Source organism: Bactrocera latifrons, unplaced genomic scaffold (assembly GCF_001853355.1).
Source record: "Bactrocera latifrons isolate USDA-ARS-PBARC rearing strain unplaced genomic scaffold, ASM185335v1 scaffold_120, whole genome shotgun sequence".
Classification (NCBI taxonomy): Eukaryota; Metazoa; Arthropoda; class Insecta; order Diptera; family Tephritidae; genus Bactrocera; species Bactrocera latifrons.
In genome coordinates this window covers 959,249-984,745 of record NW_017534631.1, presented here as the reverse complement: position 1 = coordinate 984,745, position 25,497 = coordinate 959,249, and the positions used below count along the sequence as shown (strand labels likewise).

At 35.7% G+C, this 25,497-nt stretch overlaps 1 pseudogene; it reads left to right on the top strand.

Annotated features, from left to right (window-relative positions):
• The first annotated feature begins 647 nt into the window (after positions 1-647).
• LOC108978331 overlaps positions 648-25,497 on the top strand; it is a 57,142-nt pseudogene continuing 32,292 nt past the window's right edge.

Below are 25,497 nucleotides of genomic sequence, written 5' to 3'. Positions count from 1 at the left end.
CACAATCATTTCGACAAACAGCTGGTATTGGGCGAAACTTCAATAGCAATGTCTTGAGTGCTTGATTTCAGCAAACATAAATGCAAATTATCGGAAGAGCTCCTCGACAGCGCTACTCAATCAATTTTTTGTATCATCAAAATTATTTTTTAAGGTTTTTATTTAACACGTGAAATTTCTCTTAATCCTCTTTTTTATCAAAAGCCAAAAAAGATAGAACTCCAGAACCAAATGTATAAGAGCTTTGAAAGTTATATTTTTCTTGCTGGTCTGGCTCATTAGAACATATGTATCTGTGGGATATGATCGACGGGCTATATTTGCCAGAATTTATTCTTTCAATGAGTAAACAAACTCTAAAGGAAAAATTAAATCAAATATGATTTTCCGATATGTTTTCAAATAAATGATTATTCCCAAATGATGTTACATTAAAGTTTAAGCGTCGTTGGTCATAGATTTCACAATTTAACAAATGGAATTGCTCCAAAAGTAATCGATTAATATACAATTCAAAGAAATAAGCATTTATTTAAAATAACTAAATATTGCTTTATTTACAGTTCGGCACGAGACAGTTAAAATGATTATATCGATGTTAGTTCAAAGCATTGCTGAAAACTCAAATAACGGCGAACCTGAATTACTTTACACATACAGTTATCAAAGTGTGACAAGTGCAGTTAATTATCGAAATAAATTGTCTCTCAATTAAAAATGAATACGGATGATGAAGAACGTGTCTGTCTGCGGTGAGTATACTATGAACACTCCCACAAAAAGATGTTATTTATACAATACAAATATTTAGTTATAACAATTAACAATTTACGAATCAGAATGTTAATCTTTTAGTTAAGTTTTAACAAATAATTTGTATTTAGCTGAGGTTTGGAAAAGATTTTTTTATTAAATAACTTGTGCATTATAAGCTCGTAGCTGTCTATCTAATAAAATGGGGACAAACAAAAACTAAAAACAATTTAAAATGCGGCAGTTAGCAGCAAAGTCAACAGCAAACCACAGCTTATGAATGAAGTTCTTGTTTTTGACAGAAACGCTTGATAATTCTCTCCTACATGCATATCTAAATATCTAATGGCTTGAACCAAAACATGTTGCTCTGAAAATCTCGTAAGACACATTAATAAAATCGACTTCTTGCACTATATGAGTTGGTCGTGTTAATATGCTAAATGAATGAAAAACAATTATAGCGAAACCGAAATCGAAATTGGCTGGAGTAGTCAGAAACCTGCATTCGAATGTTAAACGTCTCGCCTTCGGCGGCTGAAGATTACTGTTTGAGTTCCTCTATTGTCATCTTAACAATAAAAGATTCGTGCTAAATAGTGAAATGAAGTATTCTGCTGCCAGAAAAATCAAATTACCATAGTTTGAGTCTCCATCTGAGCCATTTATAGTTAAAGTCTTTAAGAAATCATATAATATCAGGAAATATAACTGATGTTTCTGAGTAGGTGAGTGGACTAAGTTATCATGAAGATGATAAAGTGGATACATGCTGCTTCATTGTTTCCTAATAGCAAGACATTCTTCATAAAATAATGACTAATTTATTTAGTTTCGTAACATTAAGAGAAAATTAGGGAAAACTTTCGAATACTCATGTTAAACTCGGCTAGAAAAGTTAATAAACGGACTTGTCAAAAGACGTCCTTGTTTTGTTGTTGAATTTCCATCATTCCGATGAATATCCTTTTCAATTAAAAATGATCACTAGGGATCACAACCTTTGGTTTCGATTGACATACCAAATAACGTTTTTATTTGCTGCGCCGATGGTAAATTCAAAACTAAATTAATAAATTAAATCTTATTTAAATAATTCTGAAAATCATTTACACTATTCCATCGCTTATGTCATTTACTCTAAGCTCGAATCATATGTTCACCTCTTGTTACGTCTCGTGCCACTCCACTCGACATTGAATATAACCTAAGAAAATCAAAATACTATAATGCTATTTAGAATATAAAGAATATGCCTATAGCTTGTTTTTGAACCACCTTATATAATTTCAACACCATAACAATACTTTTACAAAGGTCTTTGTTTGTTTACGCGTTCTGATTGGCCATTCAGCATAGACATTTAGTGATGGAAATTGAGTGAGAGTTCACTTCTCCGCTGTCTGCCGCTCGAGTAAACCAAAATGCACAATTTACAGTTATCTGAAACTAGAGGTTTAAATGCGTCAACAACAGCGAATTTGACATGCAAGTTGTACGCGAATATATTTGTTATATGAAACATAAATTTACAATCATATAAACTCATTCCCAATGTATAACGCGTGTTCAGCGGCAATAAATACGAACTAGTGGTTTGTCAATGTAAACTGGAACAATTAACAATAAGCAAATCCTTAAATCCTTGTAGAACCGCCAAAGGTGATCTAGTCACCGATGCCCAGAGCATACTTAAAATATGGAGGGAACACTTCTCCTGCCTGCTGAATGGCAGTGAACGCACAACGCCAGGAGAAGGCGAGCTCGATGCCCCAATGGAGCAGACGTTCCATTGCCCACCAGAAAGAAGTTCGAATAGCAGTTACACGCCTGAAAAACAACAAAGCGGCGGGGCCGATGGATTGCCGGCCGAGCTATTCAAACACGGCGGCGAAGAGCTGATAAGGAGCATGCATCAGCTTCTTTGTAAAATAAGGTCGGACGAAAGCATGCCCAACTATTGGAACTTAAGTGTGCTATGCCCAATCCTCAAAAAAGCAGACCCCCACAACTACGGTGGAATAAGCCTCCTCAATATCGCATATAAGGTTCTATCGAGCGTATTGTGTGAAAGATTAAAGCCCACCGTCAACAAACTGATTGGACCTTATCAGTGTGGGTTCAGACCTGGAAAATCAACAACCGACCAGATATTCACCATGCGCCAAAACGCGTGAAAATAGAATCGACACTCACCACCTCTTCATCGATTTCAAAACTGCTTTCGACAGCTCGAAAAGGAGCTGCCTTTATGCCGCGATGTATGAATTTGGTATCGCTGCAAAACTTACACGGCTGTGTATGCTGACGTTGACCAGCACCAAAAGCTCCGTCAGAATCGGGAAGGACCTATCAGAGCCGTTAGATACCAGATGAGGTTTTAGACATGGCGATTCCTTCTCGTGCGACTTTTTCAACCTGCTTCTGGAGAAAATAGTTCGAGCTGCAGAACTAAATAGAGAAGATACCATCTTCTATAAGAGTGTACAGCTGCTGGCGTATGCCGATGATATTGATATCTCCAAACTGGATAAGGAAGCAACACAAATGGGTCTGGCAGTGAACGAGGGCAAGAGGAAATATCTCCTGTCATCAAACAAACAATCGTCGCACTCGCGACTTGGCACTCACGTCACTGTTGACAGTCATAACTTTGAAGTTGTAGATAATTTCGTCTATCTTGGAACCAGCGTAAACACCACCAACAATGTCAGCCTAGAAATCCAACGCAGGATAACTCTTGCCAACAGGTGCTTCGGACTGAGTAGGCAGTTGAGAAGCAAAGCCCTCTCTCGACAAACAAAAACCAAACTCTATAAGTCACTTATAATTCCCGTCCTGCTATATGGTGCAGAGGCTTGTACGACGTCAACAACGGATGAGTCGACGTTGCGAGTTTTCGGGAGAAAATTCGATGGAGCGATGAGCTGTACGAGACATACGACGATATTGACATAGTTCAGCGAATTAAAAGACAGCGGCTACGCTGGCTATGCCATGTTGTCCGGATGGACGAAAACACTCCTGCTCTGATAATATTCGATGCAGTACCCGCCGGGGGAAGCAGAGGAAGAGGAAGACCTCCACTCCATTGGAAGGACCAAGTGGAGAAGGACTTGGCTTCACTAGGAATATCTAATTGGCGCCACGTAGCGAAAAGAAGAAACGACTGGCAAGATAGTCCCAAACGCGGTCATACAATCACTATTCACGTTGCTCAACTTTCAACCCCTTTGACCAATGCATGAATAATATTTAAAGTCTATGAACAGTTACTAATTCACAGAACCTCTCTTCTTACTTTCTCAAAGGTTTTTATTTTTCGGTGTTACACGTTTTCTCAGCTTAAAAAAATATTGTTAAACAAAAAAAATGAATTTCATCATCAGATTTTTAAATTTATAGGAAGTGTCTAGTCTTGACTAATATTATAAACATTAAGGGGAAAAAAATTGTTCGGTTATAAGGTTCTGATTTTCAAACTTAGGACCCCGTCTAGACAGAGATACATTCAAGATGACGGATCGAGGGTAGTGTTTTGAAAAAACACAAGAAAAAGCGTTAACTTCGGTTTCACCAAAGCTATAAGAAATACCCTTTATAAATGCAAAAGACTGCTTACAAGAACTTGATTTTGATCTTTCAGTTTGTGTGGCTAGATTTTTTTAAAGACATCTTATCATCTAAGAAAATTTCCATAAAATCACTATATTCTGAACGTTCAGATTGTATTGCAGCTCGTGTTCTATGGTCTTTGTCCATCCATTATCATCCGATTTGAAATAAGTATTTAGAGTAAATGGGTATAACACTGCGCTGAGTGACTTGAAAACTTTGAAACTTTTGAATAATTGTTCTAAGATAAGCCAAAACTCGTCTACTCACTTAATAAGTAGATAACTCAGTTGATCAATCATATCATGGATATCCTTCAAATTAAAATTACCCACTCTTTTATCTAGCAATTTGGATTTCTTCGAAATTTAAACAATATCCTGACAACACAAAACATTGCAATAGATAACTACAGGGAATCGGAGAAAATCAACAAAGCATTTTGAATCCGTAAAGAAATGAAATACATCTGAATTAACGGATGAGTTAAATAAAGTATAGTGTCTTAAATAGTTACTCATCTAAAAGGCAATTAAATTACCACTGGGATATCTTAAGATAACCATCAGGACATATCTATTATTAGATATGAATAAACATATGTATTTATCCACAAATATGCATAAACATATATATTATTTTAGTGCTCTTGACTTGGCTAGGCAGTTCAAGTGCTGCAATTTTAGAAATACCATATACAGTCATATGCATACGGGCTCGTACAAAGCGATTGCGGCTTGCCTCCACAAACGTATAAACCAACAAAGAGGTGCACATATCACTACTAAATTAGCTACAATCGTGTGGTGCTTGGAGGTGGCGTGGGCAGCCTTTTCTTAATTGCTATGATATGACTTGGGGAACAAGTGGTTTTCCTATGCATGCTTGTTTTGGGGTCATAAGGTTATAAACGTTGACAGTGATCGCGGTTAGCATGACATCCGTTAATTAAACCATAATGTTTACAAAAAATTATGAAAAGGAAAGAGTACTTCAATCACTTATGTACCTTGTAAAAAATTAAATTGTTATTGAAACGTTTGTATCACACTACATTCTACGAAATTCAATCAACTAACTATTTATCTAATCTTAAAACATTGAAGCCCGCCGACAGAGATAATGCTCGAAAATTTTATGAAAAGATGCGGGGAATTATGGAAGGTTTCAAGATCGGAATATACTCTTCTAGAATACAAAGTTGTGATCTAGTGGCTGATGCTCAGAGTATACAGAAGTTATAGAGGGAACACTTCCCCAGCCTGCTGTACGGTAGCGTAAGTGCACAGTCTGGAAATGGCAAACCCGATTCCCCAATCGATGAGCTTCGAATAGCAATTACCCACTTGAAGAACAAGAAAGCGAAGGCGGCAGATGGATCACCGGCTAAGCTATTCGAATACGGTGGCGAAGAACTGACAACGTGAAACACAAATGCTGCTTTCCTACTTGACTTCAACAACCGCGACGGTAGTCTGGTTGTGAACAAAATATTCAACGTTGAAATATATCGCATAATCACTCTTGCCAACAGGTGCTACTTTGGACTTAGTAGGCATTAAAAAGTAACGTCCTCTCCCAACGAAGAAAAACCAAACTCTATAAGTCACTCATCATTTCCGCCCTGTGTGTTCGAGTGAAATGTTTTCGACTCAGTACCCACCGGAGGAAGCACTCCGTTGCAGAGATCCGGTAGAGAAGGAAATGCCTGCTCTTGGTACCTCTAATTTTCGCCAAATAGTGAAAAGGAGAAACGACTGACGAGCTATCGTTAACCGCGTAAGCGCTATCTACGCCAGTAAAGAAGAAAAACACTTTGATCAAAAATATTTCTTTATTCAAAAATTTTCATAACTCACGCAAAAAGGTTCGGAGTTTCCTTCCGAAAATAATCTGTAATAAAACAAGCAAGCATGTGGCGTTATTAAAGTAGTGAGTAACTTTCCTTTTAAGCTCCACACTTTTTGCTTTATCTTCACGCAATAAGCACTTTCGAGGTAAACAAAAATAAATAAATTATCGCACAGCGAGGACACAACTCAGCATAAACTATAAAATGTATTCGAATGAGAAGTGGTTAGCAGTATGACAGCAGAAAGGAAAATCAATAAGTAAGAAGTGGCTGATGTCGGATGGAAGAAAAAATATAAGCGATTTTTATATCACCGATTTTCGCAATAAAAAGTGAAGTTCACAATTGAACATTTCTATTTAGAAAATTTGACGCAGATTATTATCCATGACATGACCACGCCAAAATCTCCAAAGAAAATTCTGTCATTCAAAATGACCGATCAAAGTGAAAATAAAATAATTTTTTCATTATTAAGTAAACCTAAACAAACCTTGAAGATTCTTTATATCAACCAAACTAGGAAGAACTAGCAAAACGTTTTTGGTTGAATGCAAATCACTATCTCATTACGTTTTCAGATTTTGTATTATAATTAAAGTTAATTTTTTTTTTTTTTTTTTTTTTTTTTTTTTTTTGTTGTTTCGAGGGGCGTTTGGTATTATATTACATTGGTTCGCTACTTCCTGAAAGAAAGCAGGGGAAAAGATTAAACAGTTTTGATTGAGGTAGTCAGTAGCAATATTTTCTCTATTATTCTTGTACCCTAGTCTGGATTTGAGTTTCAAATCAATACATCTGCCCATAAACTCAGTATAAACCCTTTATATATTTATTCTTAAACACATACCATAGTGCAAAAAACCAGGGTGAAAAAAACCTGACTACGGCAACAGTTCCTCAACTCAAATGGCAAAAGAACAGGAGATCCCCAATGACGCACAAAAGTTAGCTGAATCACCGCGGAAGGGGCTTCCGTTGAAATAGTTTTGCATCACTAAATCGCTTTTTCCGCTCTTGTCTGCCTTTCAAATATCGTTTCTCTTACCTTGCACTAAATCGAATTGAAGGCATTGCCGGTGAGCAGCCACAAGCTTGTACTCGCACCCAGGGTGGTGACTTGGAGCATGGGTGCGGCGATTAACGGGCAGCAACTGTTATGTTGTCATTTTCCATACTTTGCTTTTTTTTTCATCGCTTCAGCGCCGTGGTGCTTCGGCATTGTCAGTGAATTTTATGTAAATTTTTATGCAAATATACGGAAAAGATATGTATATACCATATGCTGCTATATGAGTATATATCCGTATATGTATGTACATGTGTGTGGGTAAATGAATTGCTAATGCTTGTCATCGTATGAGTATCCTTGTGTAACCAGCCAACTAACTGTAATAACAACAAATAAATAATTTGCAACAACATCTAAAGTGGAAAGTGGAAGCATTTAAGGCACAGACATGCACACACTTATCCACGCATCTAAACCAATTATATTTATGCGTGGTATATATTTTACAATGGAACAGCGACGACAAAGACAAGGCGTACAGAATTTCTGCCCTTACAACAACAACAACAACAACAACAAGGCGTACAGCTACAAAGAATGGTTAGAAAATAAGGAATTGTAGAAAACAAGTTAGGTATTTCGCTCGGCATGCCGGCAAAAGGACATTGCTTTAATGCTGACAAATAGCATCATTGCGAGAACGCGAAGAGATTGGCTAAAACTATTTCCACACACACTTTCCTACAATCGAGATTCAGACGTGTGTGAAGTTTCTTTCAATATTTATGCTATCGCAACATGTTTCACGGGGGAAACAAGATTTGTGCCCCTAGCGAATTGGTTATTTGTATCACCGAATGGAGAAGGTGTAGAATACATATTAATCAAAATAAGCAATATTTTCTAGTTTCCGACCCATTAAGCGGCATCGGTCATTATCGATTTAGAAAATACGAATCAGCATAGGCATTTAGCGGATCCTTATTCGATTCTTTGTACCTTTCCGAATGCCATTTCATTTTTTCGTTTCTTTACTTTTTCGATTTTGTCTAAAATAAGACGTTCCATTGTCCGACCATGTAGAATAATCTGAAGAATAATAAAGCGGCGGGAGCCGATGGAACGTAACAGGTTTAAAACAATTGACAAAGTGGGGAAAGAATTGTCTATTAAATATACATATATGAGAGGATTAGTTAAAGTGAGCGTTCCACATACATTTGTCTCAAGATGTCCCGTAGGGTTAAAGTAGTCGGTTGCAATTTCAGCTAATAATGACTTCGATTTTATAACTTATTAAAAAAGACTTTTCATTCAGAAAAGTTTCGAATATAGAGCTGTAGCCGAGCTTAGTTTTCCCTTACTTCTATTATTTTGTGTCTGTCACTACCAGAAGAACTTCCTGTATATCCTGCATATGCGTTTTATTCTCCTACTCCAAAATAAGATTTTTTTTTTTTTTTTTTTTTGTTTAAAGCTTTCATGATTAGCGTTTATGTGTATCCCTGAATCCTGGCGGACTGCAATATTCATACTCAAAGTAAGAAGAAAGAGCTATTCACAGGCGAAATCATTGAGGACAATTTGTCTCACTTCCTTCCTACTACAAAGAATGGAAAATATTATAAATCACGAAATAAGCGCTGAAAATTGCAAACTAGATGATGGAGAGGTAATGCTATGTGCCTTTCTAGACATCGACGGGGCTTTCGACAATACGTCCCATGTAACAGCATCAGTATGCAGATGGATTGAGGCCGTACTGCTAGTGCGCAGGTGCACAGCTGAAACCACCGTATGGAATACCATGATTCGTCTCGACATGGCAAGAGATTTCGAACATGGTTTGAGATCCCCCTTACTCTGGAGCCTATTCGTAGATGATATTCTTAAGACGCTATTAAAAAATAAGAACTGTTCTCATGGATATGCGGATGACATTGTTTTATTGAAAAGAGGCGAATTTGAGAACACCCTCTGAGATATCGTGCAAAGGGGTTAGGACTTACAAAGGCATTGCGTGGTACGGTTGGACTCAACATCAACCCATCGAAAACAGTCATTGTTCCATTCATTAAGAGTGAACCCTGTCGGCCTTTAGGAACCGATAACTTATGTGCTCAAATATCTCATACTCATGGTATGAAATTGGCCCACTGGGAAGGGGCTACAAGACAAGGATTAGCAGATAGAAACGTATGAAACTGTGGCTTGGGCTTCGAAAGAATCGCAGATTTCGGTAGGACTTCAAATTCTGCGCATCTGGTGCAATGCGAACATAACTGAGTGCATAAAAAGATTGAATAGCGCTTCGGAAGACAATTAATTTTAAATTATAAATATAAAATTAAATTTCACGTCAAAATATTCATTAGTATTTGAGATACGCTTCGTTTTGTTAGGCTCTAAAAGTGAATTCTTCGATTTTTACTGAACTTATTGAACAAAGAAGTACCATAAGGTACTATCTCATACAGCATTGGTTATTCGTGATCATTTTACCACATTTTCAACTAATATCGCTTAACTTCTGGTTGTACAGCAAATTCACATGACCACTCCGAGGATACCGTTTTGACTCAATTGGCCAGCAGGACGGAGGATTTTTCCAACTGCTATGATGACTTTGAAATTCGTTGACATAAATGTATTGTGGCGGGAAGAGTTTAGTGAGCAGATATGAAATGGACAAAATTCACCTTTCAATTTCATCATAATAGTATTCCTATAATCACATATACTCATATATCTGTATACAAGAAGCTAGCTGAAATGTTCGTATACTTTTAAAGTAAGGCAAATTTTTTTCCAATTTTTTAAGACAATCTTATTTTATTTTAAATCAGATCCCTGTCTCGGCAATTTATTTCCAGTGACAATTATGTAAAGGTCTGAGAACAGAAAGCATGCTTATTCATCCAGACGATTTAACTAAACATGTCGCCTTGAAAAATCATCAATTATTTTATTTCATTGGTAGAGAACAAAGTAATAAAGTGTGTTGAATACACTTTGGTAGAGATAATATTTCCCGTTATGGCCCTAATCTTTTTAATGGTTTTAATCACATTTTTTTAATGTTTGGAGAGATAAAAATATGATACTTTTAGTATCTCCTAACACTTACATAAATTATTTAGTAAAATATATACATTGTAAGCAATAAGCACACGTGGATAGGTGTGTCAGATGGCGGAACTTACTTTATATTTCCCTCCTACCAGTGAGAGACTAAGTTATGAGCCTTTTGTTCCAATGTTTTAAACACTCTTTATATTATTCAAGTACCGATTTTTATAAAAAATCTATAGTGCGCAAATCGTATATACTAAATAATATGTGACCTGGTCTACGAAAAGGGAGCTAACGTGCGAAAACTGGTTTATGACTTTTTGGATTCTATCACGTGAAAAAGCATCTCTTCTTCCATCCGAATCAACTAAGATTTTTTGACACCTAAGCCCCCTTTCCGTAGACCAGGTCACATATATCGTTCAGAATTAATATATAATTAAGGACATGTCGTTAAAAAAAAAGTAAATTATTTAGTTAGAAAATAATTTTCAATATTTATTTTATCTTATGATGTACCTAAATATAACAAGTAAGGAAGGGCTAAGTTCAGGTATAACTGAATATTTAAAAACTTACAACTTGCATAGATCAACGCTGAAGAAATACATTTGGCTGTTGGTATAACTTTACACCAAAACTAGTAAGGAAGAGCTAGGTTCGAGTATAACTATATATATATAATGTGGATTCATTAAAACTAGTAAATACTTTCAGGCACCTAATTTATATGGGGTCTAAACCAGATTTTATTTATTTTAACACAAAGAGGCGACGTGTAAGTCACCATATTAGGTATATTTGGGGGTTAATGGAAGTATTGCTCCGATTCAACCCATCTTTGACAAACAGGTATACTACTGTCAGCTAAGGATTTATCTTCTGTATATATTGAACGATATTTTCGGCAAAAAGTGAACTAGGGGCTCGAAAAGTGTCGGTTAGATTTCAAAATCATTACTCGTGCAAAGTTTTATTGAGATATATAAACTGATTCTTGATTCGTATAATGGAAAGGGGAAGAATCACATAAATTTTAAAAATGTGTTTATGGGAATTGTAGTATAGTTTGGGTTGTAGCCCGATTTCGCTCATAACTAATTTGGTTTAAATCGATCAGCCTGGTCCCGAGATATGGGATTCACCTAAAAGAGAGTAACATAGTACAAAAGTGCAAAATTAAATAAAAACAGTGCATTAGATCAGTTCATGTGTGCTTCTATATTGATTTACTGCGTGATGTTATAATTACTAGCACAACAAAAACCGATTTGTTGGTGCTATAGCACCATGGTTTCACTCCCTGCAATATCTACATCCTCAACACTTGAGCAGATATTATTTAGCATGCCTATATTTAAGTAGAAATATTGTAATTGCTGTCCAATACTTTCAACTTATGCTACTTTGATAAAAGCTCTTGACCGCGAAGCGAAATCTTCGTTCAAAGTGACTATAGTAATATCGAAATAAATATTCACACAAGACTTCTTTGATATTATAATACATATTGCAATTAGAGTAAAGAGAGTAATCATTCTTTTATAAATTTATGTCACTGAATAATTGTCAATTTGTCGTTATTAGGAACCTAATACTCCTTGCAGACATAAGAATATGAGTATCCGTAATGGCATAATTAAAAAGTGAGGTTAGGTTGTACATACTCACTTTGACGCCATACGTATACTACCATAAGATAGATTTTATATAAAATCTTCATACTTCAGCTAGTCTTTTGCACTGCAAAGCTCTAAGAGGAGAAACCTCCAATGAATAGTTTCAAGAACATCCGACGATTTCAAGCCTAATTTTGTTCAGCATGGTTTCAGATTGAACTCAACTGTTTCGTTTCGGTTTCCTTACATATGTTAGAACCAAAGGCAAGAACAACTTTAGTTTTCAAGTTACGCTCATGGGCTATCATAACCGCTAAATCAATAACTTCTTCAACTCCTTCTAGGTCATGAAAGAGATCTTGTGGAAAGTTAATCATTTTATATTTTTTATGTCAGGTTTGTAAATAAAAATTTCAAATTGTATGCTAAGTACAAAAGAGGAATCGCCGTTAAATCCAATTTTGAAGACAACTATAGGAAAATCATCCCAGCATCATACCCTAGAACTGTTCCCAAATACTCAACCACTTTAAAACAACAAGAAATAGTAGCATTGTTTATAATACTAAATGTTTTTCTTTTGTCATACGTCCTTGTTGTGTAGCGTTTAACATGCCTAAAGCACTTTCTTAAAACATTAAAAGTTTTGGTTAGTAAAGTTGTATAGTATATCATTAACATAACAAATATTTCCAATGCTTTTATTGAAACTCATTTTGCATACATTTGAGTTCAAAGTGGATTAACCCTAGCTGGTTACTTACATGAGTACATATGTATCTCATCTCACCTTATATGTATGGTCACTGTTAGTCAAGCACATCCTCTAAAGGAAATTGTGTTAGTTACTGATCAACGAAATTTTCTAAGTCAGACGCAATTTCACACATGAGCACATTTAAATACCCGGCAGTTCATTAAGCAAATCCTGCAAGTATGCTTATTTATTAGTCAACAAAAATAAATTGTGAAAAATTGAAGCAAATCTCAAAACGGATGTGTTGGAACTTTATACGTATGTAAATATGAGTATCTTTATATCAACATGTGAGTGTATATCTTGTTGCTTTCATCAAAATCGACACAACATAGTGTAAAGTGCTTGAAGCTTTGCTATAGCGCAATCAAAGCCAAAAGCCAAAATCCAAAATGCAAATTCAAAGCGCCTTTCTCTTTCATTAAAACCACGGAGCTGTATGAAAGCCGACCAATTCGGCACTCATAAACACTGTCAGAACACAAAAATACATTCACATGTGCACGTACATTTACAGTATATGAATGGAAGAATAAATACCATATTTCCAACTGGTAACTAGAAAAGGTCATCAGTATGCTCAAAACCGCCACAGTGATTTCCCTAAATAAGTTCTTAGCGTGTACTGTGGTAATCACAAGTGTAAACAAAGCCAAACTCTACTGAAAAATATTGGCATGTTTCAGCTTATATACAGACGATGCGGCATACAAAAGAAGTGATTTTATTTGCTCAACTCACCTAAAATTTAATTAGATGTGTCGACATTTGATTTCAACTAAAAGCAATCTGTTACGCCACATTTAATTTTAATATTTACGCAATTTAGTTGATGGAAAAGTAAATATGAACTAATGCAAATATGTTTTATTTTTTGAATTTATTATACCTTAATTTATTCTAATGATTCGATTTTTAATGATTCTTTGATGCAGTGAATGTACCATAACACTTTATGGAAAAATCGGCTTTTTCGTTGTTGTTACCCTTTATCATATTTTGGTTTTCTATAAAAACTTGATCATAATTGATTTTAACTTTCTTCGGAGTTGGTCTCCACAATGAAGATATTTCCCTAAGACCATCCGAATGGATCTTATTGCAAACATCTCTATTAAATATCGTATGTAGCCTAGTTCTTCTTCATCTTTATTGGCGTAGATATCGCTCACGCGGTTATAGCCGAGTTTTCAATAGAGCTCCAGTCGTAAGTGCAGCTACGTCCTCATCCGAAGTGAACGTTTTCCTCTTTCACTGCTCTCCCCGGCGGGTCTTGCGTCGAATATTCTCAGAGCGGGAGTGTTGATCAGATATTGTCATCGTCCATGCCTCTGCACTATAAAGCAGAACTGGAGCAGAAGTTTCTACTTCTCAATTTCCTACTCAGTGCGATGTACCACCTGTTGGAAAGAGTTACCTTCATTTATTCATTTTATACCCATTTGCTTCGCTTCTTTGTCCAACCTGGAAAAAGCGAAACTACCAGCGCGGATGTTGAGCTCAATGATATTAATATCATAGGCGTGCCTTCTCCATTTAATGCTGCAGCTCGAATTATTTTCTCCAGGAGAAGGATGAAAAAGTCGCTCGATATGGAGTCACCATGCCTGTAACCTCGTTTGGTATCGAACGGCTCGGAGAAGTTCTTCCCAGTCCTGGCGGAGCTTTTGGTACTGCTCAACGTCAGTTTACACAGCCGTAAAAGATTTGCGGGGAGCCAGCTCATTTTTGTGTTGTCAATACGTTTGCTGATGAGGAGGAATTCCACAGAATATTTTTGGTGAAAGCCTTAAAGTCAAAAACGTGTCCTATAGGATATTATGCAATAAAGTTTTGGTATCAAATTGCTTTTTAGGTTCTGGGCAGGATCAAAGATCTGTGTTGATATCTAAATTATTTTACTACACATCAAATTATTATTAACTGTCTTCAATTCTCCAAGCGTTGGAGCAATACTTACAGAGCAACCTGTTTTCTGATAGGTGCTAACTCTATGTCGTTATGCTAACATGTCCTCTGACGCATGCACAATTATATTACGAAAATATATTTGGTGGTGAAAGACATTTTGCGCGTTAATGAACATTCTAAAATTCAAATAGTTGAAATAAAGCAATGGTTTAGGAAGTGTTAAATAAAACTTTATGATAAGAAATCGAAATTTGTGACAACACTTGCTCTAACAAAAGCAGACTCTTGTGCAGTTTTATCAAATAATATAATAAAAGAATTCCGCAAAAAACCTTGGACTCAATACAAATCGAAAATTAGCTTTGACAATCCATATACTATTAAAGGTGTGACAAAAGAATCAATGTAAGCAAAACAAATAGGCTGCTTAGAAGAAAATCGCAGCAAACTATTCAACTGTGAGATACTGCAAGTCAATCAAATATCGAAAATTTTCAATGATATAAGTCCAAAACGGTTACAGTTATTGTTGACGCCCTGTAGTTTGTGACCAATGGTCAAATTCATTCTACTTATAAGTAGCGTTAAAGATAAAATTCGCAGAATAAGCACAATTTATGTTGAAGGACTTCAATATCTTACAAATGTTCTGGTAATAGCAATACAACCCAAAGACTTATAAGAAATCATGTGTTATAATTACCATTTATAGATTAAGTTTTGCATATATTGAAATAAAATCTTAAATGTAGAGTGTCGAAGATAATAGCTATTCTCTCTTTTCTATGTGTATAAAAAATTATTGATTGATTTGGACAAAAGAGCAGAGCGCAAAGATAAAGAGCAGAGAAATGGCGAAGCGAAGGCAGATACATGAACAATGTGTAATGTTTGAGTGGTAATGCTGCATTTCAACATTTTGAAACATGCATACTTCAACCGCAGCTGTTTGATTATTCCCTATACAAATATACATTTATCTATTTAATTCTCTTTAAGTTTTTCTTTTTTATTATAAATTAGTTTCCGATGTAGCAAGCAGCATCAAAAGCTACGAAGTTAATAGATTCCTGCGCTCAACTTAAACTTTGACGCTCGTTTCCGCTTCAGCCTTGGCGGTTGCCTCCGGAAATCATTTAAAATGCTTTAGATCAGTCTTTCTTCTATTAGCTTACATTCAATTGAATATGTTAAGGCATTGCAGTGCGACTGAACCTAACCCTATCAGCACCCTTTTCCACCTCATTCACAAATCTCTCACAGATATAAAAACCGAATTAAGGCCGACAATTCATTATTCTAGTGATGTTGGCGTCTAAATAAATAATCAACAATCGCACCAAATACTCTCTTGCCTGCGAGTTCCTATACCTGAAGATTTTTAAATACACAGAATATATTCTATTCAATCTTTAGTCAGTTTTTTTTTTTTACTTTTTACATGTGTTTTCACCACGTAAATACAAATTAGTGCCAAAATAAATCGAAATGTATATGTAAACATAAATATTGGAATGAATATTAAGCAAAATTGAAGAAATTTGGTAAACATACGTACACTTTTGAGCCAATATGCAGTGAGCTCATCTACAAACAAACATTTGTAACCGATAATCAGTGAGTAAATAACTGCCAAATACAAATTCGTTTTTTCTGACTGGGGCTATGGCGATGTGAACTTTCGGTACGTACATAAACTGATCACAGCATTAATTGTCTTGTAAGCTCAAATAGCTATAGTGATGTTAATTAGCAAACGCAAACGGTTTTAGAATTTTGTTAATTTTTCTTGATTGAGCTATATAGAGAGTGTAAATATATAGGCCTTTTATTGCAGTTTATTCTGTCTCTTTTCTAATCACTTCAAAAAAAATGGCAAGAAGTAACTATTGTCCTTCATTCAGGCGCCTTGATTGCTTTTCGACAAAAATTATCTGAAGTGAAAATTTGTCAAGAGAATTAATAATAATGTCAATGTAATGATATCTTTAGAAATATAAAAGCGACCCTGTGAGCATTCGAAAAGAAAAACGAATATTTAGTAGAAAATGCTGTTTCATTTTCTAAAGCCTTTTATCTTCTCTTAAAAATAATTATTTTGAAAATCCTGTGAATGGATTTTTGAACACAAAATAAGAAAAAAATGTTAACTTCGGACGCACCGAGTTATACTACCCTTGCATTCCTTATAGCAATTATATCACTAAATCTTAAAACCTAATCGGCCTACGATTTGTTTCCAACAGAAAATGTTTTGCTAGTTCTTTCTAGCCACTTTGTTTGACAAAAACCACCTTTAAGTAGAATTGAAGCAAAAATATATTTTATCAAGACTTTTTTATTAAATATTCCTCTGATCTTAATAATATATTCGCAAATTGTAGTATAGCCTTGGATGATATTCCGTGAAGATACCTCGTAAAATCTGAATTTTTTCGTCTTCTGCTTGGTAGTTCTGCCTGAATTTGGAGATTAGGTGAACTGTTGCTTGTTCTCTAGTTTGTACCTATAGATCCTTGCAGAAACCCGTATTTTTTTATTGTATTATTAAATTCTATAACACCTTTGGAATGTTTTCCTAAATTCTAAACTTGATCCGAGGAATGGTTTCGGGAAAATGAAATTTTAAATTTTTTGTAAAAATGTTTTTCCTTCGTCCAAGTTCCAAGTTAGGGTTTTAACTAAAACACGTATTTATTTCACTGTAGATGATACTGAAAATGGCGTCGCAATGGACGAGCGTAAAAAAATTTTTCATAAAAAATGCAAAATTTTTTGCTTAATTGTATATGTTTGTAACAATAAAAAATTCTATAAATATATTTCATTTTTTATATGAGAAAAAAGCTCTTTTTTACCGGAGTAAACCAATGTAAGCCCTTAAGTGATACGGCAAGTAATTTCTGCTAACTTGGCGTAAAATACATCAACCATATCTTTTATATACATATTTAGACGTACTGACATTATTCTCCCAGCTGTAAAAGTACACTTCCCACATGAATGCAATTGAATATCATCCTCGCATTTTAATAGACGTTAACTTACGCTGCTTAATTGAGTGGACAACTTGTTGAGCGGTCATTAGTGAGAAATTATGAACAATAAATCCATCGCCATGGTCACATGCAACTGCAACTTACACGCTGACCTCAACTGAAGCATAACATATTGCATACCCTGCGTTTACGCCTGCACTCGTTAATTAAGCCCATTGTCCGTAAACAAGCTGGTTAATCTGCATTTACCGCATGTATAATGGCGACAGAGTATGAGCGGGGAAGCAAAAGTAAACACATATGAAAAATATTCAATTGCATCACGCATACTAAATGCTTCTAGTGAACAATATTCTCACACATAATTGGTTTTGTCTTTTTTGACTGCACTGGATATAATATACTTATAAAAGCTTTCATCGTACTCTTCATTCGCCGAGTACATAAAGCTGCAGCTACTAAACCATTCTTATCAAGTGTGTTGTTGTTCTAGTATTACATACGTATATTTGCTCCTATGTCCATGAGCAGGATTTTGCCGACGCGTAAAAAACGAGACAAGAATCGCATACATGTATGCATTGATGTACTTGTGTTTGTATGTATGTGCGTATCTATGAAATATAAACGACAAGACTATTGACGTTAAATAGCTCACAACAATTGCTATTGTTCCATAAGCATGCTCTACAACAAGAGTGACTAATACATACATACTTAGATAAATATCGCCAAGAAGTTAAACAGGAAGGAAGTACGATAATATCAGTATCTGAAGCAACTACAAAGGTTAGCAAGTACACAAATAACAGCAATGCGTATCGAACATTGAATACACCAATATCTGAAGAATGTCTTGAATAATATGTTATTGTACAATGTGTCGAAGAATAAAGAAAAGTAGGATCACCTGCAGGAATTTCTATTCAGCGGAATTATGGCGATATTATTGTTCCAATCAAATCAATGCTTTGATCAGGGCCCAAAATGCCAGCCATTTTTCAACACCAATTGGCAGTGTGGAATGGACACACTAACCACCTTGGTAGGGTTCGAGGCCCATCTAAAACATCTGACAAACTTTGGATCCGGCATCCAGTTGCAATGCAATTTCACATTCCACTGATAAATTGTCAGTTTTCGTCGCGCATTCGGGTTTTAAACAGAATCCTCAAGATATTCACCGAGGGGACAATACGCATGAGCAGGTTGGAGTGAAATCTAAAGGCTCCTGCTCCCAGTGGTACCAGAATTAAGTCTCCGGTCAGACCTCGTAGCCGAAACTATATACTGCTCTGCATTGATAACCAGTGGTTAAACCTCATGCGAATATTACAGACGCTTCGCCGCCTAAACAATTCACCGCAAACGGCCCTAACTTTTCGGTATTCCGACTAGTGGAGATCACAGCCCTATTATCTAAACGGTCAAGCCCCATACCACAATGTTCTAGTACAACGCGCTTTCTGCAATAACAAGAACCCAACAGACAACCACTGTGATCTCCGCACTTCCATTCGCGCCGACTATAGAGGCCTTTCTCTCCGAAGAAAACTTCGCCAAAGAGTAGTTTCCAAAGAGCCAAGCTCATCTTGTGTATGATCTTTTTCAAGTACTGGAAGGAGACAAATGCCCCGATAAGAACGAGAATCGCTCCTGATCTTATCAGAGGACTTCAGAAGAGAAACCACTCTAGCACTTCCCCCCTCGTGTGGAAAGTTTCTCTCCCAGATGCACTTATTATAAATGGCCTACGTCTATTCCGGAATGAACTCCGGAGCTAAACATTAAATTTAGTTGGAGAAGGCCGTAGTCTTCCATTGCATAGAACCGTCGACCTTGGGAATAAGACTTTCAAGATAGATCACGACTAGCTAGATAAAATACTAAACTGTTTATATTGGATAAAAAAAATCTAAACTTCATTCAAAAGGAAATCGCCGGAACTGGGCCAACGGGAAACTAGAAATAGCCTGAGTAAAGAGGACTTTCATACTACTCTATCCGAAATCGTGTGTCTCTCTAACCTCCATCACCACCATTATTTATACGACAAGCATCTTTTTTGTTTGCCAGCGACAATTTTATTAAACTTTTGTTTTGTTGATACATATCAATTTCTTCCTTACTCAAATAGAGCACATACACTCATGAGTTTATGAGTTGGTACACGTGGCAGCAAAGCCGAAAGCAACCTTTCGCCAACTGACTAAAACTGAAGCTAGCTAACATTTAGAAATAATATATTAAAATAGTTATACTATCATCATAATAAATACATTGCACTCGTAACTAACAACGAGCGTCCGCTTTTGTCACCGTTCAAGCAAGCAACTTTCTTTACTTCATTTGTTGAACTAGTCGCTCATCGGATTCACATTTATGCCTGCTAGTAGTAACGACCGATATACGCATATGATTGTCTGCAGTAGATATTGGTGTGTCACATTAGTGGAACGTCGTCTTTCAGTTCGATACTTTCTCCGTTCTACTATGTGTGTGTATAGCAGCTCCTCGTGATTGTAATAAATAGTAGTGCTTTTAGTTATTTCTCATTTCAAATTGATACACTGTGCGAAATATATTTTATTATTCCTAAGGATCTCATATACTCTTTTCTCAAAGAAATTTAAAAATATTTTCTGCGTTTTAGTTCAGTACGTGTTTCGGAACCGGAATGAGCTGATTGTCATATCTAGCTTCATTTTAATCGTATTCGATTTGAAAAAAAAAGCTTATACAATTTGTAGTCACAGGCATTTTTCCATTGAAAAAATCTTAACATTCGCAAAATTAAATCCATTGGAATTTAGATAAAGCTGATTCTATCTATATTCAAGACATGTCTATTAGTGTTTAAGCCATATTTGTTGCAACACGATATTGAGTCCGCCCAAAAAGATAATTTACAATATTGGCCATTTGCGAAACACTTTTGTACTGTTTAAAATTTTAATTCTGTAATTTTCCAAAATACATCCGTAATTTACGATCGCAGATCTTAGAGTCTCCAGGCATACATCGAAAGCTATTGTTCACCCGATTTCAAAAAGATATTTAGTTTTTCTTAAAGGGGAAGTTCCGAGAAAAAGTAATGAGCCAAGGCTATACCGGAAGTACGAAAATGTTTTTTTTTTTTTGCTTTTGGAAGATAAGTGTAGCATAAACCGGATTAGGACCCACGGTCACTCAATTTAATCAAGATGACTCATATATTGACCGTTGTGTGGGTTATAAAGTCTGCCGAAAATTTGAAATTCTTTCTATTAGGTACAAGAAGGCAAAGGGAAGTATCGACCCCATTGGACCTACTTTTGATATTCAGACGTATTATCACCAGGAGAGAACTGACCACTATTTTCGATAAAAGGTCAGCCATAGGCTCAAGAGGTTTGAGTTATTATAATCAAATCATAATGTATCTACCGAACTGACCAAGAAATGCGTGTTCCAAACTTCATGACGATATCTCAATATAATATTTTATCAAAAAAAAAAATCATCATTGCAAACAAAAATAATCACTTAATAACGATTCGGAGAAATATCATGAAACAATTGTGAAATATTAAGTTCAGAGGTCGGCATTTCACAGAACAATTGGAGAAGCTAACTTCAGACGTACGCTTACGTCGTTCAGTCGTTTTTGAGACAGCAACAAACAACATCGTGTATGATCGTCCTCCAGAGGAACATGTTACCTTCACAAAAGAAAATGTAAGAAAACAAAGAATTTCTTTTATTTCATGCTCACCTGCACAGGCCGATCACTTTGTTAGTAAAACTAATACTCTTAGACAAGGAAAGAATTTTTTTTTTGGGCTTAGTTAGAGCCTATTTGTGTCAAATATTCCTTATAAGAAGGAAATGGTTGTTTCCATAATTACCTAAGCCAAATAGTACTGTTAAAATACATTTGAAAACAGCTCCTCAATATTATAAGTGTCAAAGGATGAAACCTTGAGTGTAAGTATGATATTGACTACTAAGAACCAAATCAAGAAGCGAATCTACGGTACTAAAAAGTTCTATTTCAAGCTTGTTGTGGAAACAAAAGTCAGTGAACATCGGATGTAAAAGTAATATGTTGGTAAATGGTGAAATGGGATAACTTTGGCTCTCGACTACTTATCCGACTTAACAACAATGTTATACAAATTTAGGAAATTAATATATCTGATCAAAGTCATGCCTATCAGCTAATCAGCAAGAGCAGTTTAGGCGATTCGGACATGTTCCAATTACATATTGTACATATACTCAACACACAGTCATAGTTAATAATCAGACGCAAACATCGAAGGCATGTAGCCGTTAACGGTCGAGGAAGTGTGGAGCAAACAAACACTCACGCGCTAAAACCCCAAACGATACACCAACGCCACGGTCACAGCTACAGCCACGGAGACGGAGACTTATTGCTCGCCGCGGTACGGGCGCTACATACATACATACGGCCATTGAGTAGCCACATATTAGCGGATTCAATTGAGCGCTCAGTAGTAATTGGTGTGCTAAAGTCTTTGAACGAAAAAGTTAGCAACAAATATTTTTGCTTGAAATGCGAAGTACATACACTGAAAATATGGAAATATAACGTTGGGAAATATATATACATATAAATGAATAATTAACGTGTGTAGTGAAAAATATAAATTCATGTATAAAATGAAATGTGCAGTAAGCAATGTTTGCAAGTATATTTATCCAGAATTTCAAAATATAACACATATGAATGAAATTCCTCGTTGAATTTTAGAAATTACAACAAATAAATGAGTTGAGCTAACAACTGAAGGCACTATTATGAAAAGCAACAGTTTGTTGCCAGACAGATCAACAGTTGGTTGGTTTCTTTTAGAATCACCAGTCAGCGCATAAAGTTTGCTTGTTGTGTGTTTTATTGAATGTTGCAGAGAGCTTTGTCGCCTTCGCTGATTGCGTTTTGTTAGTGCGTGTGTGTTGCTGTGTCTTTTTTCGAATTTTTAGTGTTTTATTTTTTTGTTGGTTTGTGTGAAAAAGTGAGTTGTGTATTATTTATAAAAATCTTTACTTATATTATAATATTAAATAATTCAATAAAAAATACAAAAAATATATTTGTGTCATACTTAAATATCAATAATAATGTCAACAACAAAAACAGTAATCCTTTCGCCTTAAATATGCATAAAAATAAAACTTTACACTTCATAACCATTATTTAAGCGCCGTTGGAAGCCAACATTTGTAATCGCATTAAAATTTTTTATTTAACATCTCAATATCCTCAGGGATGTTATCACCGCAATTCGAGCAAATCAACTTAACAGTTACAGCTTTAAAACATACACTTTAGTGTTGCCAAGTGTCGCCCATAAAAGACCGAATTCCATGAAAATGTTTTAGCTCTTAAGTACATAAGCATACCCACGTACAAATACAGTAACCCACATAAAGTTCAGACAAGCTRCATAATATACTTCAATTATTATTGAAAAACAAGATTTCGGTGCTCTGACGCTATAATACCCTTCGTATTTTTTACAACATAAAAGGGGATAAAAAGATGGTTTTCTTGATTTTGATCGGGCAGATTTCATAGCAGCTATATTCCATAGTCACTTATCCAAGGCTGTCGTTTTCTTTTCATTGATACGTGGCGGCTCCCAAACGTATCCCACAACCCTGGGGAGGGGATGTTTCGTCTTTTCATTTTAGCTTGCCTTCAAACGGATGTTTTTTCACCATCCAGAGGATACTTCGTTTAAGACCAGAACTCTTGAGCTGCTTGAGCCATATCTAGAATAATCGTTTCTGGTCACTCCCAAGTGAATGGCGGTCAGAGAACTTTAATGGCTGCCCTTGGTATCTCGAATTTGGCGCTGTATCGCTTAAAGAAGGAACTATTTTGTTAAATTATCGTGGTGCAAAAACGAAGTTGTCGATATTTCATTCTATTTACGAATAGCTTCGCGCAAACGACGCATGCCACTCAAATAGAAACCTTGTTGACAATTCGGTCGATCGCAAGGAATTCGTAGGACACCACATGCGATGCTGTTTTTAAAAAAAATTAATAATTTTGAAACAAATCGTGTTTTCACTTTTTTAGGCCCACATAATCATTCAAAATGGTTTCTGAATGTCCTTCTGGCTAAATTATCTTCAATATATGTTATGAGATGAGGATCTTAAATTTTTGGACGCTTTCCGCGTTTATCTCAATTTGCAGATCTCCAACTCCTCATTATGAAAAAAATTCTGAATTAGTCGGTATGCCCCTTTATTTAACTGTTCATCTTAACTACCAACTTTTGCTTATTTCTCTGACCTTCTGACGTACCTGAAATATACGATTAGTATAATAGAGTCCCTTCAGTCATTAATGCACCTCTTTCGGAGGCATTTCTAGTATTAACCTAACCAGCGTCCATTAAGTCCGGACTTTTTGCAGTATCCTCGTATAGTCCGGATACTAACATTAACTATTATAGAACAAACTCAATTGAGGATATACAATCTCTAGGTTTGTATCCATTTGGTCGCTAGTCTCATCATCCCCCCATTGCCCAGATTTCGATTTCTCTTGATTCCAAATTTCACAAAGTAATTTACCATTTTCTTGCATACGACTATAGAAAGTCAATTTTAACGCTCATTTTAGGAAGGTTTTCTTGCGTCCGCTACGGTATTTATGTCACACACCTATAGCGACATCTCCGCACGCCTACACTCACACAAAGGCGGTCCATAAGCCTGTGAGGGTATAAAAAGTCATTCGAGCTTGAAAAATAAGTATTTTTATATCTTTGCATGAGTTAAGCGGTTCAATTGGATTGCAGAAACATTCACTTTTGTCAACGTGGAATTAGATTTCTAAAATTGCCTTAAATACATATATCAACCTCTTTCTGGTATTTAAAAAAGTAACAACTCATCTTTCTTAAAAACGGATTTTTTTTCATATTTGTAAACATCATAAAGATTGTTTTCTATAAAAAGTAAATGGTTAAAAATGTACTGTTAATGGTATGTTTTGTTATTTTATGTGGTATAAGGTCACGTTTGTGTTCGAAAATCTTTGCATTAGGTATATGAGGGCCCAGTGAAGTATTGTCCCGATTCAACAGAACTACCCTGAGCAAACGGTTGCAAGAGCATAATTAAATTGGTATATTCTAGGTATATTCTAGCTGTCTGTGCTAAAGGAACTTAAGAGCGAGCTCTCTTGTAGTTTACTTAGAATATTTCACACAGCCTCACTAGAAATTATAGTTCTTTTACCATATCACAACCATGCAACTTGTACCCGGAAATTGTAAATAAGCGCAAACTATTTAATTTTTCATCAACATTTATTAAATAAAATAAAATAACCAGTTTTCATAAGCACTTTTTGGGAAGGCCTTCTGCTCCTTCAGCGATTTTTTTTTTATCTCTTCCATCGACTGAAAACAGATTCCACGGAGCGGCAATTTCAGTTTGGGAACAAGAATCACCGAGCCAAATCTGGTGAATACGGTGGTTGACAATCGTACCCTTTTTGAAAAAAATTCAGCTTTATTGGGACGAGTGGAACAAGAACACGTTTCATACCCAAAATATCCACCAAAACCATTCGAACGAACTGGTGACAGATGTCGAGCTCTCTTGCAGTATTTAACCAACACAGTCCTACCAACTTAGCAACATTTGTTGAAATATCATTTACCCGGGGAATTGAATTATAATTTCCGACTGCTTTTTTGTCCCAATCTATACCATGTTTTTTTTTCAACATTTTTTCACCTTCACCCCATCGACGCCTGTTGATTTGACAAACCACTTTCTAATTCTTGGCCATTCATAATTCGAGTATGCTAATATAATTTGCCAATAAATAGGCGCTCTCTCCAAATTAAGCCCCCCTACTGAGCAGAAAGTAA